General features: G+C 32.9%; 1 protein-coding gene and 1 long non-coding RNA gene across 8 annotated transcripts in view; one reads left to right on the plus strand and one right to left on the minus strand.

Moving 5' to 3' along the window:
* Positions 1 to 23164, minus strand: part of LOC126752951 (uncharacterized) — a 241550-nt gene that overhangs the window by 122457 nt on the left and 95929 nt on the right. For 4 of the 5 annotated variants that reach the window (XR_007666070.1, XR_007666067.1, XR_007666068.1 and 1 more), the window contains exon 2: positions 21258 to 21337. The exons of the other annotated variant lie outside the window; for it this stretch is intronic. This is a non-coding gene — a long non-coding RNA (uncharacterized LOC126752951). The remainder of the gene's footprint in view (positions 1 to 21257; positions 21338 to 23164) is intronic. 5 annotated transcript variants of the gene reach the window in all.
* LOC126752944 (receptor-type tyrosine-protein phosphatase N2) overlaps positions 1 to 23164 on the plus strand; it is a 173062-nt gene that overhangs the window by 99410 nt on the left and 50488 nt on the right. The gene's annotated exons all lie outside the window — the stretch shown is intronic.

Consider the following 23164-nt stretch of genomic DNA (forward strand, 5'->3'; position numbering starts at 1 on the left):
CACGTATACTTATACATATATACAGTTATATATATATATATATATACAAACAAATAAAAACCTTGTATATGTAGTTTCCTCAACAATTTTGGCTTTGAGTAGCTTTGAGTTGCACAACGCGAAGTTGCAACAGCGCTTGACTTGCTCGCCTCTTCACCTGTCTGAGTGTTTACTCAACGGTTGCGTGTCTACACGACTACATATACACATACATACATATATCTATATATATGTACATATATATATGGAAAAAACAGATATTTGTTCAATGTTAGCACATGTTTGGCTTACCAAAGCGCTGCTACTTCGCTACAAAGCTTGAGCATTAAAGTGAATGCCAAAGATTTTCCACTTGAACAATTTGTGCTGAATTTCGCTGCAAAGCAGGTTGAGAAAGTTTCTTGAGTGCGCTAGCCTTAAGGAATGCTGTATGAGTGTAATAGCTGAGAAAACTTTGGAGGAGATACAGAAGCTGGAGCTTAAGCGTTTACACAAGCGAAAACGTAAGTGTGTGTGCGCACTTAAATACAGGTATGCAACAGAAGAAATTTCGCAAGAGTGAAATCGACTAAACAAAAATAAATACAAAAGAAGAATATGTAAAAAATAAAAAAAACTTAAATGCGGCTGCACCGACACTGCTGCTACAAGACTCTTCACAAACAGAAATATTTTCCATGCAAGAACTTGATTTGGTTCGCTCTGTTTCTATGGCAGCTATGTGATATAGTAATCCAATCTAAACAATTTCTTCGGTGAAGGTACCGTTTTCATAGGGGATAAACCGTGCAAAGTTTCGCAACGATATCTTGTCTACTGAAAAAGTTTTCCATACAAGGACATAGGTTTGATCGGTCAGTTTGTATGGCAGCTATATGATATAGTAGTCCGATCTAAACAATTTCTTTGTAAAATGTGAGTTTGTCTGAGACTTTAATATATGCCAAATTTCGTGACGACATCTCGTCTAATAAAAAAGTTTCCATACAAAGACTTGATTTTTATCGTTCAGTTTGTATGGCAGCTATACGCTATATTAGTCCGATCTGCACAATTTCTTCGGAGATGGTACCTTTGCCTTGGATAATAATCTATTCCAAAATTTCGTTTAGACATCCAGTCAACTTTAGAAGTTCTCCGCACAAAGACTTGATTTTGATCGTTCAGTTTGTATGACAGCTATACGCTATAGTCGTCCGATCTGAATTATTTCTTCGGAGATGGTACTTTTACCTTATAAAACAATCTGAACCAAATTCCGTGAACATATCTTAGCAACTAAAAAAGTTTTCATACAAGGGCTTGATTTTGCTCGTTCAATTTGTATGACAGCTATATGCTATAGTGGTCCGATATCAGCGATTTCGACAAGTAAGTAGCTTCTTGGTGAGAAAAAGATGCATGCAATTTCAAATTGATAACTCAAAAACTGCGAGACTATTTCGCCTATAGACACACAGGCTGATATACTGACGTTTGCTGCTGGGTTTTACAAACAAACCTCGTTCGGGGTATAAAAAAGTTGAAAAACATTCCAAGCATTATAAAATATGAAATCATATCAAAGCAGAACAGCATAAAGAAAAAATAGAAGAAATTCCTCGAATTGTACGAGTTCTAGTTGAATGAACACAATACAAGTTTCGATTGCAATTCCAATTTTAGTAATTGAATTTGAAGGCTATTCGCTGCACGAGTATAAGCGCTGACATTTATGCTGAAATATGTTTTCCGTTATGTGATTGTGTTAACAAAAAATGTTAACACGTTGGAATCTGAACATAATCGTGTAATACTTGTTATATGCAACTTAAACAGGGTGAGACGGTCACTGAGACTTATGTTAGCGTACATAAGGCATTGCACTTTCAGACTGAGTGCTTGAAGTTTTCAAGTAATCAACTTTCATATAAAGTAAGCTTTGGGCTGCTCAGCGTGCTCTAGTCAGCACCAGGTCTAGAAGGAAGTGGTTACAGAAGATTATCTGCCATTTCGCTCGAGCTCGGGAGCCATATCTTTATATATAAAAAGTACGTGTCACGTTGTTTGTTCGCGATGAACTCCTAAACTACTGAACCTATTTTAGTAAAATTTAGCACTCTGTGTCCAGTTCGAACCAACTTAGAAGGTAGGTTAGTCAAAACAATGCATAAATAAAGAATACAGTGCAAGCTCTCTTAAGCTAAGAACTCTATTAACTGGACAGAAACGCTGGTAACCCGACACAGAGAAAGCAGCCTTAAATACGTTATTTTTTCCAATGAAATTTGTTTGTATGAACATATTTAAAATTAAACCTCAAGTACAATCCCTTGGATTCTTATACCGACAAAAACGTTTTCGCTTTTATTCGTAAATAAAATTTCCACTGTATTGAATAGTTTATTATATGAATAATTGCATAAAATGTATACCATAACGCGTGGCCGGATCCCCTAGTACATATATATAAACTGACTTACTAACTCCACAGAAAACAATCGAAACCTGCTTTTCTAGTAGACACTTCATATTACTTAAGCCTAATTCTGATATTATCCTATAAAATATATATCAGCTGAGTCATCATTGTGCTCAAATGAGAATATGAAGCTTTTTTAGACATCCATAATTTCGTGTGGATTAAAAGAGCTTTCAAAATCGCTTTCCCCGTTCAAAATGGTCATTATGAATCTATAAAATATTGAAACTATTAATCAATGTATGCATAGAGGTACAAGTGCCTACTTTATAGCTTGTTCAGAGATCGAAGATAACCATTTATCGCTTTATCTCTTGCTGTAATCATCTACTTAAGTTGAGGTTTAGGTTCCTGATTATTGTTTATTCCCTTTAATCAACTAGGTTACTGACTAAATTCTATCCTTTAAAAGTGAATGGTCTCTTTTTGATTGCTACGGGCCTCATTCGTACATAAATTCGCTTGATAGAGAGCAACATAATCCATTAAGAACACTAATATAATCATAATGGTAAGGCTAATACAGGAATGAGTGTTAAGTGACTGGTTATTGTAAAAATATAAGGAAATAGACCCATAAAATTATTGAATGGAATTAATGAGAATACAAAGCCTAAAATAAAGGTTGATTCTGAACGCCTTGAGTGTCCTAAAAGAATTTTAAATTGGCTATGAAAGTTTAGAAGAATGAATTTCAGAAAATATGTCATCGTGAAGCCATGAACAGGCATTAATGAGCAGTTGTAAAAATTAAGTTCGTAATTCCATTTTGCTAGTACAACAGTAGAAAACATTCAGTTTTTTTAAATTTTTTTCTTAAACTGAATCTTTTAGAGAATTTTTTTCTCTTGTGTAAAACTTAAATCGGTTTAAGTTCCAGAAACTGACCGACTTTAACAAAACAGTTTCGAGAAAAACGATCAGAGACGAATATAAGGACCTTCGACGATCTAATCATAATTTTACCAAAGTTTTCATTGTAGTCACACTTTTTATACTTAAGAAGTCAAAGACTAAGTATCTTGAAAACCAAAATTAACTTTATTAACTGAAAAGCATTGTTTGAAAGAGTGAAAGGTTATTAGTAGACATTTGAAGTTATCCAGCTATCTGACGAACTGATGGAGATGAATATTAAAGAAAAATATAAGTACACTTTTAGGCGGTTGAATATATAAAATCACTGTTATTTCTTATAATAAAATATTAAAATGTTTTCAAAATATAAAATTTTATTCAAAATATTAAAAAAATTATAACAATATTTAGCTCGAAATGTACTACAAGTACCATCAACAAAAGCAACACTTCCGAGTAAGGCTAAAAAAATTGAGTTTCACGCAACAGTAAATTATGCCCAAATAGTGCAAGAATTGCAGTATTTGTTAATATAATATGTATGCGTATATATCGCCACCTAAAATGTAAAACAACGTAACATCACTTTTCAGAAGTTTACAGGCGAAGGAAAAACGATATAATGGAAACCACTCTTATTGAAACAAAATGTAAGTTTTGGTTATAAAGTGGTTATATATTGGTTATAAAATTGGTTATATATTGGTTATAGAATTGGTTATATATTGGTTATAAATTAGTTATATATGACAGAATATAAAGAAAAATGTTATGCTACATACATACATGAATATGTCATATGATGTAGTGAAGCGTAGGCAATAAAAAACTGAATTTCGATCGTTTTGATGATGCGTTGTTTTGCATTTTAGGTGACGATATGTACTTACAGCTCATTCAGATCATACTAACAAACAAAATGTATAAACATATTTACTTTATTGAAACTCATACGATTGAAACTTGTTGAAACTTGTATTTGAAATGAACTCAAGTACTTGAGATTCTAAGGAAAGCAACAACTATGCTCGGAGATATGGTGAGGCGCACAAGTATATAACAAAATAATGGCACTACACACAGTATATATGTATATGTATAAGCATATAATATAATGTGTGCTTATGTTTTCATGCAATTCTCTACAATTTCTTTGTCAAAGTACACACCAACCTACACCCACCCCGTGAGACTTTGTCAATCAGAATGCAGTGACATGGCAATCAATCAGTGTTGATTGAAAACAAATGAAACAAATGTTAACTAAATAAATTGTAGGTAAATAAATGGGTGAATGTTGCACGTCAAAGATGATGTCGCTGTGAATTCAATTAAATTATTCATTTTACTACGTTTGCTCTCAGATTGCTGACGTGACTAAAATTTACTATTTACAGGTTTGTGATTTAACGAAGTTTTAGTAAATAACTGCTGGTTGAAGGGGAAGAAGTCAAAAATGGATAAAAATGAGATGTGTTTGAGCTCCGAGGTGTTTTGAGCTTTACTTCGAAAATGGTAAACTTTCTAGTTCGCATAAGTTCGTAATGAAGGCTTTTGATTCAAACACACATAAGCATAGGCTGCCATAAGATTTCTCTAGGCTAAAGCTCAAAATTCCGAACATTTTTGGTGTAAAAAGTGGAAAGTATGAGATCAAGAACTTTAGGATGTTGAGCTGTTCCAAATGGAATAAGAAAGAGAATCCGTGAAGCTTGTTAAATTGTAAATACACCTTACGAAATCGAATTTAACAAATTGAATGAAAATTCTTACATTGATCTTACCACTCTCAAATTGCTACAAGGTGTGTGTCTTCGCTAAAATTTATTTTGTGATATTTCTATTACGGTGCCAATTGTAAGCACCAAATATGGAACTATTAAGTAATAATAATAAAATATTACTTAAATAAAAGTTGGTATTTTATAAAAGTAGCCGTGAGTTAATTAATGTAGTTAGGAATGCAATAAAAAGAAAAAAGTTTAACATTGGCTGCACCAAAACTAAACTAATGTTGTCAGAGCTTTGCTAACTTCAAAAATAGATTATGGGCTCCCCATCTATGGCAATTGCTCCAAAAGCAGTATCAACCTTTTAAATGCACCTTACCATTGCGCAATACGGCGAAGTCTCCGGGACTTTCCAACCTCGCCAATAAAAACGATAATGGCTGAATCTGGTTTACCAACTATTCAAAATAAAATTATAGATTCTTCGCTTCAAATTCTTGCGAAAACGGCTGAGAACACCAGCCCATTACTAAATACAACTATCACCCATGCCACGAAAAAAAGAAAAACTCCAAGAATACAATCGGCTATTTCGAGATGCTTAAGTTTCGATGCAGAAAATAATATTTTACGTAACGCAACACGCAAATTCACCACTCGACATCCTCCCTGTCTGATCAATGATAAAATACTACAGAATAAGCTTATGTTTTTGTCCAAGCAAAACACACCAAACGAAGTCTTTCAACAAACCTTTGCTGAACTGGAATCTAATTACACAAACAATGGCTGGAAGTTATTGTTTACGGATGGCTCCAAGTCCATCGATTCCACTTCGTTAGCAGTTGTCACTGCCACAGGAGAAATTATTTGCAATTGGCTTCTTCCCTCAACGAGCTCTGTATTTACCGCTGAAGGATCTGCTATCCTTCATGCAGTTAATTACGCAAAAAAGACTAAAGGAAAGTTCCTCATCTGTACAGACAACAAATCGTGTATGTCTGCAATAACGTCTCCTTCCAATCGTAATCCCATAATAGAAGTTATCAGGGACGCGGTCATTGGTGCCCCTCGGAAAATCCAAGTAATGTGGATCCCTGGCCATGCTGGTATTACAGGCAACCACTTTGCAGACCTCGCTGCGAAAAATGTAGCCAGGACTCCTGCCTTAACATACTACGTCTCATCCAAGCAAGACATTCTTAACCTTATTAAGCACAAAAGGCATCAAAAAAATGCAAGCGAATGGAAAACATTTAAACATCACTACACGGTCATAAACCCAGCCAGAAATCGTATAATCTACTCGTCAAGAGTTCCAACTAGCGCAATGAAGATATATACTCGATTAAGGATTGGACACACTATCATAACACACGCCCACTTACTATCGGGTAAAAGCCCATCCATTTGCCCCCTTTGCGATGACACCGCTTCTATCAAACACTTACTCACACTCTGTCCGATGCTTCACCCAACAGCCCACAACTCTGGCAACATTGATCTCATAAAACTACTAAGTGAACCTTCAGAAAAAAACATGATGATTGGTGCATTACCATCGCGCAAATTCATGAATTATGCTTTCACCATTTCGGTCGTTTTCGACGGATGTTCTCACGCAAATACCTCAAAATGGCCAAATAGTACTCCATACTGACCTGTTGACCTGTCGGTTCCTACGGAACAAATTCATGATACACCAAACCACGAATATCGAAAAAAAATCATCACCTTTTTTTGAGCGGCTTTGGGGTGATTCTTTTTTGGTTTTGTCTGGTGTTTTCTCTCCATTCCTTTTTGTTGTTGACTTGTTTGCATGTCAAGTTATAATGCTCCCTATGAATGTGAGACCAGTTTACGGTACTTTTTGAAGAAAATTAACCTTTATCGGGACAAGTCGAGTAAGAACGCGTTTCATCAAAATATTCACCAAAATCATTCGAACGGTATCGCGAGCTCTTTTGCCATCTGTCTAATAGTTGCCTAACGATTTTCAAGCACCATATCCTTCACTTTTTTAATATTTTCAAGAGTTGAAGAGGTCGCATGTCGTTCAGAGCGAAGCATGTCTTCAACGATCACTCGACCGTCATTGAAGGCTTTATACACTCGTAGGCTTGTGTTTTAATAAACAAAATTATCGCAGATAGCGATTAAGGCCTTAAAAGAGAATATCCGGCTGACATATACCGCAATTTCTGCAAAAGTGTCCCTCGGCATTATTATCATAAAAAACACTCTTTATTTAGCTATTGAATATTATCACACCACAATTAATTTTGGCACAAATTAGTTTAGCTCTCACTCCAATTGCTTAATTATTTCCTGTCACAATTGGATAACGAGGGCAATCTAATTGCAAAAACACAAGGAAAACTAGGCTTCAAATTAGTAAACATTGTCTCATATTGATATTTACAAATGCATATAAGCAAACATTGAAGAATTATTGTACAGCTGCGCTCATTTCCATAATTACAGTCAAGCGCACTCACAAATTCACGTTGATTCAGTTAATTACTTTGCGACTTTTTGATATGCAAATGATGTGAAACCCACTAAGTTCTGTTTATATGTACAAGTATGTATATATAATTAATTGCACGTATAAAATATATATAAATATATGTATATATATAAATATATATATATATGTTTATATAACGGTGTTCCACCTACTTGTATGGAAAAGTGGAAACTTTGCTCTTACGCAAATTGCCATTTTCTTCTATATACTTATATGTACATATATGTATATATATATATATATATATGTATATGTATATGTTTGTTAGTTAGATATATATATATATATATATATATATATATATATATATATATATATATATATATATATATATATATATATATATATATATATATATATATATATATATATATATATATATATATATATATATATATATATATATATATATATATATATATATATATATATATATATATATATATATATATATATATATATATATATATATATATATATATATATATATATATATATATATATATATATATATATATATATATATATATATATATATATATATATATATATATATATATATATATATAATATCCGGCCATATATATATATATATACAATTTATATATATATATATATATATATATATATATATATATATATATATATATATATATATATATATATATATATATATATATATATATATATATATATATATATATATATATATATATATATATATATATATATATATATATATATATATATATATATATATATATATATATATATATATATATATATATATATATATATATATATATATATATATATATATATATATATATATATATATATATATATATATATATATATATATATATATATATATATATATATATATATATATATATATATATATATATATATATATATATATATTATATATATATATATATATATATATATATATATATATATATATATATATATATATATATATATATATATATATATATATATATATATATATATATATATATATATATATATATATATATATATATATATATATATATATATATATATATATATATATATATATATATATATATATATATATATATATATATATATATATATATATATATATATATATATATATATATATATATATATATATATATATATATATATATATATATATATATATATATATATATATATATATATATATATATATATATATATATATATATATATATATATATATATATATATATATGCTAGCATATTTAATTAAAAACTTAATTGAAATGAAACATATTGAACGACAACTTGTAAGGATATTGAATACTGAAGTAGTAATTGAGCGAGCGCAGAACATTCTGTATCAATTTGCCAGGGCGCGTACATACACTTACAAGTATACATGAATATAGTGGGTTGTATATGTATATAGTGTGTTGCATATCCGCCAATTATTGCTTCATTGTTTATATGTAATTATTTTATGAAAACAAGGTGTTGTTTTTTGTTGTGTGAAAGCTGGAAGCTGTGGTGTTAAGCATTCTCATGTACGATAAAGGCTTTAGCAGTTATATTATATGTATAAAGCAGAGAAAATGCACTTTACAACAATCAGCATACAGCAGATCTGTGGAACAATATGTGCAAATTTATTGGCCGACACTAATTTTTCAAAATTGTATAAAAACGTTGCCTACATTTAGGAAGATAAGGTATAAAAGTAATAGTAAAAGTAATATTTATTTAAAATTATCGCGAAATAGTCGAAATAATTCGAATGAAACGTTGGTTGCATAAAAATATTGCCTACATTTAGGATGACAAGGTGTAAAAGTAATACTTAAAGTAATGTTTATTTGAAAGTAACGCGAAATAGTCGAAACAATTCGACTGAATTGTTGGTTGCATAAAAATGTTGCCTACATTTAGGATGACATGGTGTAAAAGTAATACTTAAAGTAATATTTATTTGAAAGTAACGCGAAATACTCGAAATAATTCGACTGAATCGTTGGATGCATAAAAATGTTGTCTACATTTAGGATGACAAGACGTAAAAGCAATAGTAAAAGTAATATTTATTTAAAATTATAGCGAAATAGTCGAAAAAATTCGAATGAAACGTTGGTTGCATAAAAATATTGCCTACATTTAGGATGACAAGGTGTAAAAGTAATACTTAAAGTAATATTTATTTGAAAGTAACGCGAAATAAAAATGTTGTCTACATTTAGGATGACATGGTGTAAAAGGAATAATAAAAGCAATATATTTTTAAAGTAAAGCAAAATAATCAAAATATTTCAACTGAATCACTTAACTAAAGCATAAGGCATTACTTAATTTTTTATTGTAACAAAAATGTATGTATAAGAAAGATTATATTCTTAAAAATATTGCCAGCAACGCCAACTACTTTAAAACCTAAAAATATGTCCAAACGCCTGAAATTTTGCTAAAATTTTTTACTCACAAAATATTAACAATAAAGAAATTTTAGAACCGACTGCACCAAACCAAAATACTGTCTGCCAACACAAAATTATCAAGAACGCATAACAGGAAAAACTTTATATTTTTATTTTATATTTTGTGTCACCCTAATGCACTATAAAAGAAAACATAAAAAATTGTGCCAGCGCTTGCAGTTTTTTTTAGCGCTGCGGAAAATGTTATTACAGAGATAATAAAGGCTTCTTTTTCATTATCTACACGTGCCTATAGAAACCAAGCTCTTTTATCTATATAACCGCATTTAAAGAGGGTTACGTTTGTACACAGGCTTATCAGTAAATATGCAAAACACAGTTCGCTTGTATTGCGCTTTAGTTGTCAGGACTGAATGATTTCGCAAAAATATTTTCATATAAAAAAAGAGTTATTTATGTAGATTTTATTATATTTACATACACACTGCCATATTTCGCCCACATATGTATGTATATACATATGTATAAATATTTAGAAATTCTTCACCACATTATTTTCCTCATTTTAATATTTTGTACTAACCCACTAACACAAATATGTCATCAGCCGCTTAGCTGATAACCAAAATTGAATTATCTGTGAAATACAAAGAGTTCATAAAGCCTCGACACATAATAACGGCATTATAGAAACGAAATGCGATATAAAACACGAGCGAATATAAATATAGATACAGCATGAGTTATTAAAAACCGTAGAAATATACTGCAGGCGCTCTACATGCAGCATGATGAAATTAGACTTGAAATTTTATCCAAAATTTAAATGAAAATTTAGCTTTTCGGATTCATGAAATATCAAATGTACTTAGTAGCTACATATGTAAGTATATACTGAAAATCATTTTCACACAGCTTTTTTATTTTTTAAAGGAAAATTGCAAAAGTTAGTTTAAAACTTTTCAAAAGCGTGCCCAAATAAGAAAACGTTGCCTACCTTTTGGCGTATTTTAGCAAAGTCACAAACCACGTATTGTAATGACACAAAATATGTTTGAATAAATCTTTTTGACGAACATGTTTGACGAAACCTGTTTATAACTATGCCAACCTTCCTTATAAGCCTCTAGTTCACAGCTATGAAAAGTCCAAAAACACTCTAAATCATCGAAAAAGTTTAAATTCAGTAATCGGAATGAAACGATGCGAACGCGCATAAATAACTTAAAATGTTCAAATATTGACAATAGGCTTGGTTAAAATTTCATACTTCTTTAAAAAACCTTAAGACTGACTTAAAGCAAATTTCGTAAAAAATATTCTCCTGCTGCCTTATGCAGTTATTGCAGTGGACAGTTTTTTGGCTTTGCTTTAGATAAATAAAGAATTAAAAAATTTATCGATTAGCGATTATAAAGCTGTCATAATTTCCTGGAAAGAACACTATCTTTTATAAATGGTTGCAATAAATTCTCTAAATTTTTTACTTTAGACATCAATTTCGGTCCGCGGAGATACTACCTTCGAAATATACATATATAGAATACAGTTATTAATAAAGAACTGTTTAGAAAACTCGTTCAGGTTGTCGATAGCACTATATCTTTCGCAAGACCCTATATGGCGGACTTATTAGTTTTCATTCCTCTAAATGAAGTTTTTTAGGAATATTTTCCTTAACATGTTATGTATACTTACAACTCTAGAAATGTGTGCAATTGCTTTATATCTTGGTATAGGCTTCTTATATAAATATTGTCTATACCGTATTGTGACAAAAAAGTTTACGGTCATTCAGTTATATCAAAAACACAAACCAATAAGTAGTACAAAGTCTTCAAAGACGGTCGAGAGATCGTTGAAGACATGCCTTGTTCTGGACGAACTTCGACCTCTTCAATTGATGAAAATACTAAAAAAGTGAAGGATATGGTACGTGAAAATCGTCAAGCAAGTGTTAGAGAGATGGCAATAGAGCTCTTTATCTCTCACGAATTCGTTGGAAAGACGAAACGCGTTTTTGCTCGACTCGTCCCGACAAAACTGAACTTGTGGAGCTTACTTTGAAAAAGACAAAATAAATAAATAAATATTTTTCCGGCTACTTTTTGTGACAATGTGTATCGATCCGTAACATATGAGAAATATCTTAGCGATTTCAGCTTTTGAAAAATTAGTTTTCTGTTTATATTAACATCTTAAAAAGGCCTTGAAATATTTATTGGAAATTACAAAAATTAATAATGTTCAACTGCTCCCAAGTTTAGCTTCACCTTACTTGTTCACTTATTTTGAAAATCGAATTTCGGATCTGTATTGCTTATACTTGTACAAGTAATCAAAATTTTTCTGTTTCTTAGCTACCGGTTTTCGGAGATATTTCTCAATGACACAGGAGTATCATTGAAATTGAAGTTCTAACAATCACAACGGAAACAGGATCACTTTGTAAGCGGATTCACACCTCAAAATTTCAAATACACTTAAGGATTTGATGAATTGGTTCATTTTTCCATTTCCTATAGCATACCAATTCAGAAAATGTTTATAAGCACTTATGTATGCAGTATATTGCTTGAAAGTACCGAGCCACTTGCAGGGAACCAAGTAGACGTCAAACCAATGTAGTAACGTTAAGCAGCCATTTTCGGCCAACAGCTGTCGCTGTGACGTCATGGCGTGTTGTCAAAATTGATGGCAAGCATTTGGTAATAACATTTTAATGGTTTTAGCCCGTTATTTTCCACAATACATCAAAAATGTGCGATTTTAAGCTATCAGCTTACGGAAAATACGTGTTTGAGATCACATAATAACAGGCTCATATATAATTCTGTCATACTGTATACATACAATATATACATACATATGTACGTATGCATATAAACGTGTATGCATATGTATTTAAGCAGGCTTATGTGATCAATCGCTCTGCGTGGGCAGTTAGCAGCACCTGTGTACACAAATTTTGCCACTCAAGTTATTCAATATTTTCTGCGAATTTCATTGAAAAGGCGGCGAAATTCAATATTTACCGCAATAAAATGGATGTTTGTTTTCTTGGAAACACAATAATGGCTTAATTCGCCTTAAGTGTGTGTATATAATGTATAAACATATGTGCCATAAATGATATTTGTATGTACTTTTATGGTATGTGAGAGGGTATACGTACACACATGTAAGAAAATATTATTTCAACTGAATATATACATATAAATACATAACTTCTATAATAAGTATGTATGTACATACATATGTATGTGTAAGTTTATTTAGAGCCACCGCAAGCTTAAAGATATATTTATATGTGCATTTGTGCTTACACATATGTATATGTATTTCTCTGCCGCTATATATACCATGCCATATGTGCTGGTTCGACACTACATACATGTACACATGTACATACATATATGTATACAATGTGGTAAAAGCAAAAGCGTTGCTAAAAACCAGCTGCTACTCGATAATCTGATATTCGTAGCTTAGCATTAACATCAGTGCCAATTCGTAATGACAGCAATCGAATTAAGGAAGCCAAACATGACATTAATCCATGAAATGGGACCGAACACATTCAGTGCATGTTTTTGCTGCTCTTTCTTATTTGAAACTCACAAAGGCTTGGGTTAACGTCGTCAAGTCGTATGGTGAGCGTGACAAAAACTAGATGAGGAAGATCGAAAGAAAGAACTAACACATAGTTAGATTAGTAATAGTGTGGTGCAGAAGCAAGACGTGGTTAGAGGATAGAAATGTAGATGAAGCAATCGTAATTATCATAATTATCTTGGCCAAAGAAAAAAATTGTGCATGTGTGGATAATTGCAATGAATTCTAGCTGGTGAAAAAGTAAAGAGAGAGGATAAAGGGTGAAAAAGTAGAGAGAAAATAAGAAGTAGAGAAAAAGTATTGGTAATTGAAGAAGGCGCCATATCGAACACTCTAACGTCTTGACGCATTGAAGAAACTTAAGGTATAATGCACAATATTTTCCATTTCCGACCTTAAGACTATTTACGCCTTTATCAACTAGGTAACTTAACAAAAGCACATAAGTCTTGAAATACTCGCTTTAGATACACAAAGAAAGTTCAAACAATATTTAATTATAATTTATATTCATTATAACCGAAACAACTTTTTTAAATCAAATTTATGGCAATAGCTGTCTTCGATTCGCCAATGGTTGCAGAGTAGTGAATCGAACAAAGCAGACCTATTATTCATGCGAACTGACAGCACTTGTGTTACAAATCTGCGCTAGAATGACGCCTGACGCGTTTGCAATTGTGTTGCACTGCTTTCTTTGTTGGAGAAGTTCTTCTCTCCGCCATATAAAAAAGAAAACATTTTTGTAAGCTCTTAATTTCGAGCCTTACCTGTACTATAAATAAATTAAATAAGTAAATTGAGACTCTACAGTTTTGAAAATCGTAAAAAAATGTTTGAATATAATATTAATTTTTGAGAAGAATTTGTCAGATTAGCCATTAATATTGGTTAAACTGGTATAAATTGGGAAAAGACTTGGTGCAATATAATTGAAAACAGCGTTTATATCACTTTTAAGAGGTTTCCACATACTCTTTTCTACTTAATCTTTTCACAAGAGAGCAGCGTGCGAGAAAGGGAGCAAAGAATTGTCGAATCGAAGACAGCTAATATAAACTTGGCAACCCGCTTAAAAAAATCTAAATCTAAACCAGAAATGTAATATATCTTGACATTTTTCATCACACTACCCCACTTCAGCGAATGTGGTTCATCTCTTTGATCGACTAAAAACGGATTTCAAGGAGCGTCAATTTCAGTTTGGGAAACAAGAAAAAAACACACGGAGCCAAATCTGGTGAATATGGTGTCTGATCAATGGTGTTCCTTGCGCTTTTAGCTTTAAATTCGGTCACATCGGAACATTCGACGGATGTTCTCACGCCTCAATACGGCTAAACAGAACTCCTTATTAACCGTCTGTCCCTCTTTAACAAATAAATGAGGCACCAGACCATGAATATCGATAACAACAATGATTTTTAAGCGGCTTTGGCGTATTCTTTTGGTTTCGGCTCGTTGTTTTCCTCCATTCCGATGATTGTTGACATGTCAAATGCATGCATGTCAAACTCATATACGCATGTCCTATCAGCAGTTATAAAACTCTCCACGAATTATCTTGCCATCTCTCTAACACTTGCTTGGCGCCTTTCAAGCACCATATCCTTTACTTTTTTAATATTTTCTTCAGTTGAAGAGATCCAAGGTCGTCCAAAACGAGTCGTGTCTTCAATGATCACCCGTTGAACACAATCTTTGAAGGCTTTGTACCACTTGTAGGCTTGTGTTTTTGACAGTCCTTCCAACTTAGCAAAATGCATTTTCTTAAAATATTATTTGCCCGGGGAATTTATATTTAAATTTCCTGGTACTTTTACAATTTACATATTTTCTTTCAATTTCAATTTATATATTTTCTTGTCGATATTATTTTTTATTTGATTCGGCTGACTCTCGCAGCTTATCGGCAGTAATGAAATTTCGTTTTAGCTAGATAATTGGATATTCGAAAATTTGATTCTGAGTCATGTAATTTCTTTTCCCTAAACTCATTCTTCATTCTTTTGATTGTTGAACCAAATGATCCTAATTGGGTTCAATAACAGGTGGACAACAGTCTATTTTTGAAATCTTAATGTTCGTTTTTAGCTATTGGTAGTCTTTCATTCAATGAGATTATTTAATTTAGAGAAAATCCAAGAATAAATCTTATTTGCATGCTTGAAAATTTGATAAGAGATCTGGCGAGTTACAGCATAATACTGATTCAGATTTATTACAGAATAAAAATCTGAAAACCTATAAAGTTTTCCATACACTTGTTATGAGCAACGTCCTAGATGGTCTTCAGTGCTTTCAGCGAATTTTATTTTTTTTTTTTGGTTTTTACTCATTTTCGGGGTGTCTTCCGCTAGATTGCTGGACAGTTTCAACAATGTCCCGAAGTCAAATTTATAAACTCACGTATCGTCACCAGTAATCTTTTCGTTTGATGAAAGTAAGATACTCTGCTACGTGCCAAGAAGCTTTTTTTCGACCGCCGAGTACAGATCGTTTTTGCAAAAGATTCAGGTTTTTTGCATCATCCATCAAAATATATATGTGACCTGGTCTACGAAAAGGGAGCTAATGTGCGAAAACTAGTTTTCTGGGAAAAGCTGTTAAAAATAATCGTCAGTTTCTCGTTATCTCATTAATTGTTCTCCTTTTTTTGACACCTAAGCCCCCTTTCCGTAGACCAGGTCACATATTATGACTCATACGGAAATGTTCGAACAATATAAGACTTCACCTTCATTCACACTTGGCTCTGCAAGTTAATTATTCTAGGCTAACTTAGTTCATTAGATCTAGAAAACAGTCGCAACCGAGACAAGTACCTCAGCAGCTAGCCAAATTACTTTCACATTTTTGAGTTTGGCATATTTCTTTGCAATAAGAACAACTAAAAGTTTTGTAGGTTTTACTAATTGTATAAAGAGCTTGTCTTCTGAGCTTCTTTTCATAGAAATATTTTTTAAAACCACCCATCAACCCCTCCTCCTTTATAGCCTTAGCTCCCTTTGACCTGCACAAAAGAATAAGTAAGCTATCTACTATGTCTTTCGGATTCCAACTACTACTCTGAAACAAACATACCTTTATATAAATACGAGTATATACATATGTACATACATACATATATCTGCCATGTGATTAATGTGCACGCAATTTTGTGGTTTATTTTACCGTCAATCAATTTGTGTGCAGTGGCGCAGAATCATTCATTTCGCTTTCACTAGCATCGACGATGGAGACCGCAAAATTATTTATCGCACAAACATACACACACATACATATGTATATGCTTCCGGGCAACGGCGTCACAAAGCCACCACAGCGCCGTAACGAGTGCGCTTTTCGCACTGAAATTAAAAAGAAATACAGACATAATCACCGAAATCGCGCACCAATTGACACGAACGACTGCCCAGAGCGCCACTGGCTGTGAGCTGTGAGCCTGCATTGAGTCCTCAATGATGCGGAAAATTATAAAAAATAATGATTGCAGCCATTCGGGATTTTTTCGCGCAATTCTTACTAATTCTTTTTGGTTTTTATTTTTGTTGTTATATTTTTTTCTTTAACCTTTTTTGCATTGCTTATTTCGCTAACAAATTGCTAGCACTGAGTGGGGGTGCGGCGATGGCAGGCGAGCAAAACAATCAGCATAAAAAATCTGATCAAATATCCGGCGCTAATGGGGACATTATTTAGCGAGCAAATTATTAAAAAAACAACAACAAAATACATATATATAAATACAAAAAAACAAAAGCGCGCAATAAATGAAATGAGAAAGCACACAAAACCAGAGCTAATGGAAAAATAAATAAATATTTGCAAAGCCCACGCATTAAGAGGCGCACCAAGTAGGCCTGAGCACATTGTTGTTGTTTTTTGTGCTGTACCCTGTTGCTTCATGGCATGCGAAATAAGCAATTTCTCAAATTTTTATTATCTATTCGCTTTATTTGCCGAACATGCCAAAAGAAAACACATAAACATTATACATATATGCGTTTGTATGTGTGTGTATACGAATAAGTAAATATTTAAGTGTGTATTTAGGCGCTGGCGACCAATATAAATAAATGTAGAAATAATGCTAATATTGTTTGGGTAGTAAAAAGCCTATTGAGGTGCGCAAATACCTAAAGGGCACCAAGCACACAGGCACGCACACACAAACACTAGCAAATATACAAAAACTGGCAAATATACAAACACCAACAAATATACACACACATATGCACTCAAAGTCACATAAGCACACATACACCGACAAGAAACCCAAAAAGCTGGCAACAACTGCTGGTGAGTTAAGTGGAAAAAGAGCAAAGTTATTAAGCAACACGCACACACACATACAAGTATATACTTGCATGAGCACACATGAATACCTTACAAAAAGCACACACTCTGCACTCAAGCATAGAGGCACCCACACTGTTGCGAAATCTCCGACTCAAACTCTCAGCTTCTCATTGGCGTTAAGTTGGCAAACCACAAAAGCTGGTTTGCACTATATTTTCTCGGCTTTACCGCTTTTTCGGCCTAATAAAGAGCACGCTACACGACAACAGCAATACCAACAAAAACAGCAACAACAATACCAACAACAATAGCAACAACAACGACAACAAAAACAACATCAACAACAATGACAACAAAAACAACAGCAACAAAAATACCAAAAACAACACCAACATTATCATCGCACCCGCACCACAGTTATGGCAGCCGTAACTTACGCAACCCACCACCAACCTGCCCCACTAACGGTACACAGTCGGAATATCCCCACTGAGAATATTAAAACGCTGCCAGGCACTTGAGCGGCCCTACGCTAAAAGCCACAGTCTCCATCCATAGATATGTGTACTTTTGGTCCTTCATACCTTTCGTCCGACATATGGCGAGGGGCACACGTGCCGGCGGGTGCGTGCATACAACATAGATATGTGTAAGATATGATTTATATATACACATAAGCACACATATGTACATAATATCTACAAACTCTCAAATAAATATCAAATATGTAACCATAGGTAACCCTGTAGAAGTAAGTTGAACTTGTGGAACACTTTTCTGTTACTGTAATATGCCATGTAAGAAAAGCTAGACCATTGGTTATATGTTTTTACTATAAAAATTAAGCATTTATTATTTCTAATTAACTTATTTTCCTTTTGGATGAATCAAAAATAGTTCAATAAGTAATTCTAAGCCCAGTGCAGAAGCCGCCTTCGAGATGGTAAAAAGTGAAAGAAATTCTTAGTAGGGTGAAACTCACTGCAAACGAGAGATAAAATAACAAAAATCATAGGAGAAATAAGTTATGAGCGTTCTGAGACCGGATAGCGGATGGAGAGGGGCATAGTTGAATTTGTAGGGGCTATGGAATCAATTCCGAACTAGAACTCCATCTTTTCAACTTGAATATTTCAATAAATACATATGTTCATCCAATTAAAGAAATATTCCGACTCAGAACACTGTGACTATATTTATTATTCAATAACTTTCGAAAGCCATTTCGCAAACTTTCAGTAAAAAAGCTTTAGAGGAACCATTCAAATTTATTGGTAAGAACAAAAACCGTTACCCAAACTCTCTTCTCTCTTTCTATTTGAAGGAAACCGACAATATAATACGATTTTATGATAAGCTCTCAAATATTAATATATTTTTATATCTTCTTTAGAGCAACAAGCTTTAATCATGAAATATTCGTCTTACGCCGGCAATCAAGAGTTCGCAACTGATCTTCAAGATGATTGTTTATCCTAAAGCTCATGCGAGCTTTTGATTCATTGTCACAGAAGTTTTTCAAGAGCAGAAAGCACGAATGTTTATAAGAAACAAAATTATTTAAATAAGTGATGACTTTTGAGCATAATAAAAATATAGATGAGAATCATAACGCACAATCTAGCTAAGGTTTTCAAAAGCTTGTACCTTGAGGAGCTTTCACTTTTATTTCTATTTGAAGGAAAGTGACGGTAATCAAGGGTTCGGAACCAGTCTTCAAGATGACTGGCTATCCTCAAGCTTATGCGAGCTTTTATATTTGGTCACAGAAGTTTTTCAAGAGCAGAAAGCACGAAGGCTTATAAGAAATATAATTATTTAAATAAGCGAGGACTTTGCAGCAAAATATAAAATTTGGCGAGAATCACAGCACACAATCCAGCTAAGGTTTTTAAAAGCTTGTACGTTGAGGAGCTTTCACTATCTTTCTATTGGAAGGAAAGTGACGGTAATCAAGAGTTCGAAATCGATCTTCAAGATGACTGGTTATTTTAAAGCTTTTGCGAGCTTTCATTTATTTTCACAGCAGTTTATCAAAATCAGAAGATATGAAATAAAATTATTTAAATAAAAGAGAAATTTCCAGGAAAATAAAAATTTAGAAGAGAATCATAGCGCACAACCTAGCTAAGCTATATTAAAAACTTGTGCTTTGAGAAGTTTTGCACTCAAAGTCTAGTCATATAAGCTTATTAAAAGCATGAAAGCACGAAAGCTAATAAAAGTTTTAAATTTAAAAATATTTAAATAAATAAAAATTTAATTGAAAACCACAGCATATAATCTACAGCGCACCACGAGCTAGCAAAGCTACTTAAAAGCATGTTCTCTGAGAAGCTTTGCACTCTAACCTCAATACAAGTTTCTGTACATTATTATTGACCTTTGCCTTTAGATAATTTAGAATTTATGTTTTTCATATCACAGAAAATATAAGTCCCTTGACAGCTGCATCTGGCTACCCTGGCAAGGCCACTTTTAAAGTACCAGAAAATATACCAACAAGCACTGCAATTATACTACCTCGGTCAACACATCTTAGGCAGTTCTGCGCTAGTACGCATTCCCCATTGGGCCCATATTGAAGTTATTATGCTCTCACACGCATAAAATATATATTTTTACTGTTATAGATATATATAAATTTATGAAACATCGCCAGTTTTACGTTTATACTTCGCTTATAGCGATTTTCATTCAGAAATACCAGACCCAAGCTGTGTGTCATAAAAAATGCAATAAAAAACTAAAAAAATCCGTTATAAATTCTCGCTGCTTTTCGCAAGCCACACATCTACTGGAGTGTGAGTGTGTGTTGGGAAAAAAATATAACATTCCCCTGAGTTTATCTACGTGGTTAGTGGTTTAGTGAAGTCGACTGGCAAGCGTTTGCGAATATATGTATGGATGTGTGAGTGTAGCTATGTGTGCGCACAAGCACGTGTAGATTGTTGGTTAGAGCACCAGTGCAAACCACCGGTGAGTTCATCAAATTTGCGCACAAACGTGTAAAAATGTGTGCCTGCGTTGATTTGTGGCTGATGTTTGAACAGGAAATTCCAACACTCACACTCACACATGCACAGCTATTTACTGCCATGATTTTTACGATGCAGGTGAATGTGCAAAAAAATTATAATAATTTGCTCTTTCAAGCAGAGATATTTTATGAGTATTAAAAATTGAATGAAAAGTCTTAAAAACACTTTAAAGACTTGCGACATAAAGTGAAGAACATAATTCTCTGACAAATTTATTTTTATAGTTGAAAGGATAGTAATAGTATAATATAATTTATTACTTAAGATCAGCGCACTTACCTAAGCTTTCGAATTTTATACGTTTCATTCTCGAGATAACACTTTTCACACACTCACAATTTAAACACTAAAACACAAATCTGAAAAATAAAGAAAGAACGAAGAATTAGAAAAATATTGGATAATCATTTTGAAATAAACATTAAAAACTATAAAAAATATATTTTCATCTAAATATCCATTAAATTAATAATAAGAAATTTTACTTTTTTTAATCGATTACAAAAGTATCGACTTTTGCATACTAGAAAACCCTGCTGACTGTTTTTGAAAAGAACAAAGTCGATAATTAGATAAGGTTAGATAGGTAAGGTTATAGATAAGGTTATGGCTGATCCAGGGATCACACTTCGAACACCATATGTAGTCCTTTATGAAGTCATAAAGCAAGAACTGCTATATCCAAATTTATAAGCCAGAAAACATCCTTGTGGCCGGTAAAACTATGCTCAGGTGTTTATTTTCTATTACCACAAGTTCGGTGGGATATCTTTAAGTATGAGTGAAAAAGGTTTTAAAGCTTATTCTTGCAAAAGTAGAACAATCAATATGGAAGTGATGTGATGCACCTTAAAGCATAGACGTTAATAGAATAATGGCCTGTTAGAACACCCACTACTAAGACAAGGCTAGCCTTACTGATGGAGCTCACTGGATCCCATACGACCGATTTTGGGCCGAAAGGAGCTTACGATAGCGCATGAACCGGCAGCTCATCGCTGCAATAGAAACACCCAGTAATAGAAACACACGAGAAACGGGGAGTACCGACTAAGTCCATTCAATTAATAGCGTGACTACAGTAATCTACCTTGCCAGTTTATCAGCATTTCAGTTGCCTGCGATTCCGCTGTGGCCTTGCACTCGCACTAGACATTTCACAAAGTGACTAGCTGCCATTCATAAGCATTCCTTGGTGTTGATAAGCATTCCTTAAACATTCCTTAACCTGCCTTAACTGACGATAAGTTAGCTCCAGGCTAGTACTGCCGCCCTGCTATCACAGTTAATAGTCACTGCAGTCCGGAGCAGATAATCTACCACTACCTTAATGACAGCAACCTCGGCTTGAAAAAGGCTGAAATAGTCAGAAAATCTGAAACTGAAGCTTATAGAGAGTTCCTGATAATATACCCCTAGAATAACCTTCTCTCAAGCTTTGACTCAATCGTAAAGGAGGTCACTGCCTCTCTACATCCATCAACGTCTTCTACCCATCCTCAACGCCCTCGCAGCTATGTGGGCACAGAAAAAGCCACCAGAGTTCAGTTTGACGATTCCATGATCCACAAGTTCCGGTATAAAGTCAAAACATGTGAAGTTTTCCGTATGTTAAGACATGTGTTCACTTAGAAATCCAGATTCTTTGAGTCTGGCAGCAACTTTCGCGAATATGTGCGAAAATTTTTTAGCTAGAATATTCTATTAAAATCAAACCTGGTAGTTTTATAGGCTTGCTTCTTAATATTTATAGAAGGAAATAATTCGACTCTGTCGCCATCTAACGTGAATTTTAGTTTGATAATTTATTTAATTTTTTTTCCTTGTCCATATATACATATATATATCCATGTATATTTAATATTTTGAATAAAGCCCATATCGGATCATAGATGCCTTTACTTTAGTAATTCATTTCCGATGTTGTCTAGTGGTATGTGATTTACCAAACGTGAATATAAGCGAAAAAGATCCATATACATAATTTTTGATAATATTACTTGATTACTACGCCATCTATCGGAGAGCTTTACTGCACTTTCAAGCTTTTAAAACATTTTTCAATAGTTATCGCTTGATTGGAAACCAAAATTTCATTGGGTTTATATGTACTGTCTTTGATAGTAAGAACGCTTTAAATAGACGCTGAAACGCTGAAAGTTTTCTAAGTTAAAACTCAAAGTAAG

The sequence above is a fragment of the Bactrocera neohumeralis genome, chromosome 3 (assembly GCF_024586455.1).
Source record: "Bactrocera neohumeralis isolate Rockhampton chromosome 3, APGP_CSIRO_Bneo_wtdbg2-racon-allhic-juicebox.fasta_v2, whole genome shotgun sequence".
Classification (NCBI taxonomy): domain Eukaryota; kingdom Metazoa; phylum Arthropoda; class Insecta; order Diptera; family Tephritidae; genus Bactrocera; species Bactrocera neohumeralis.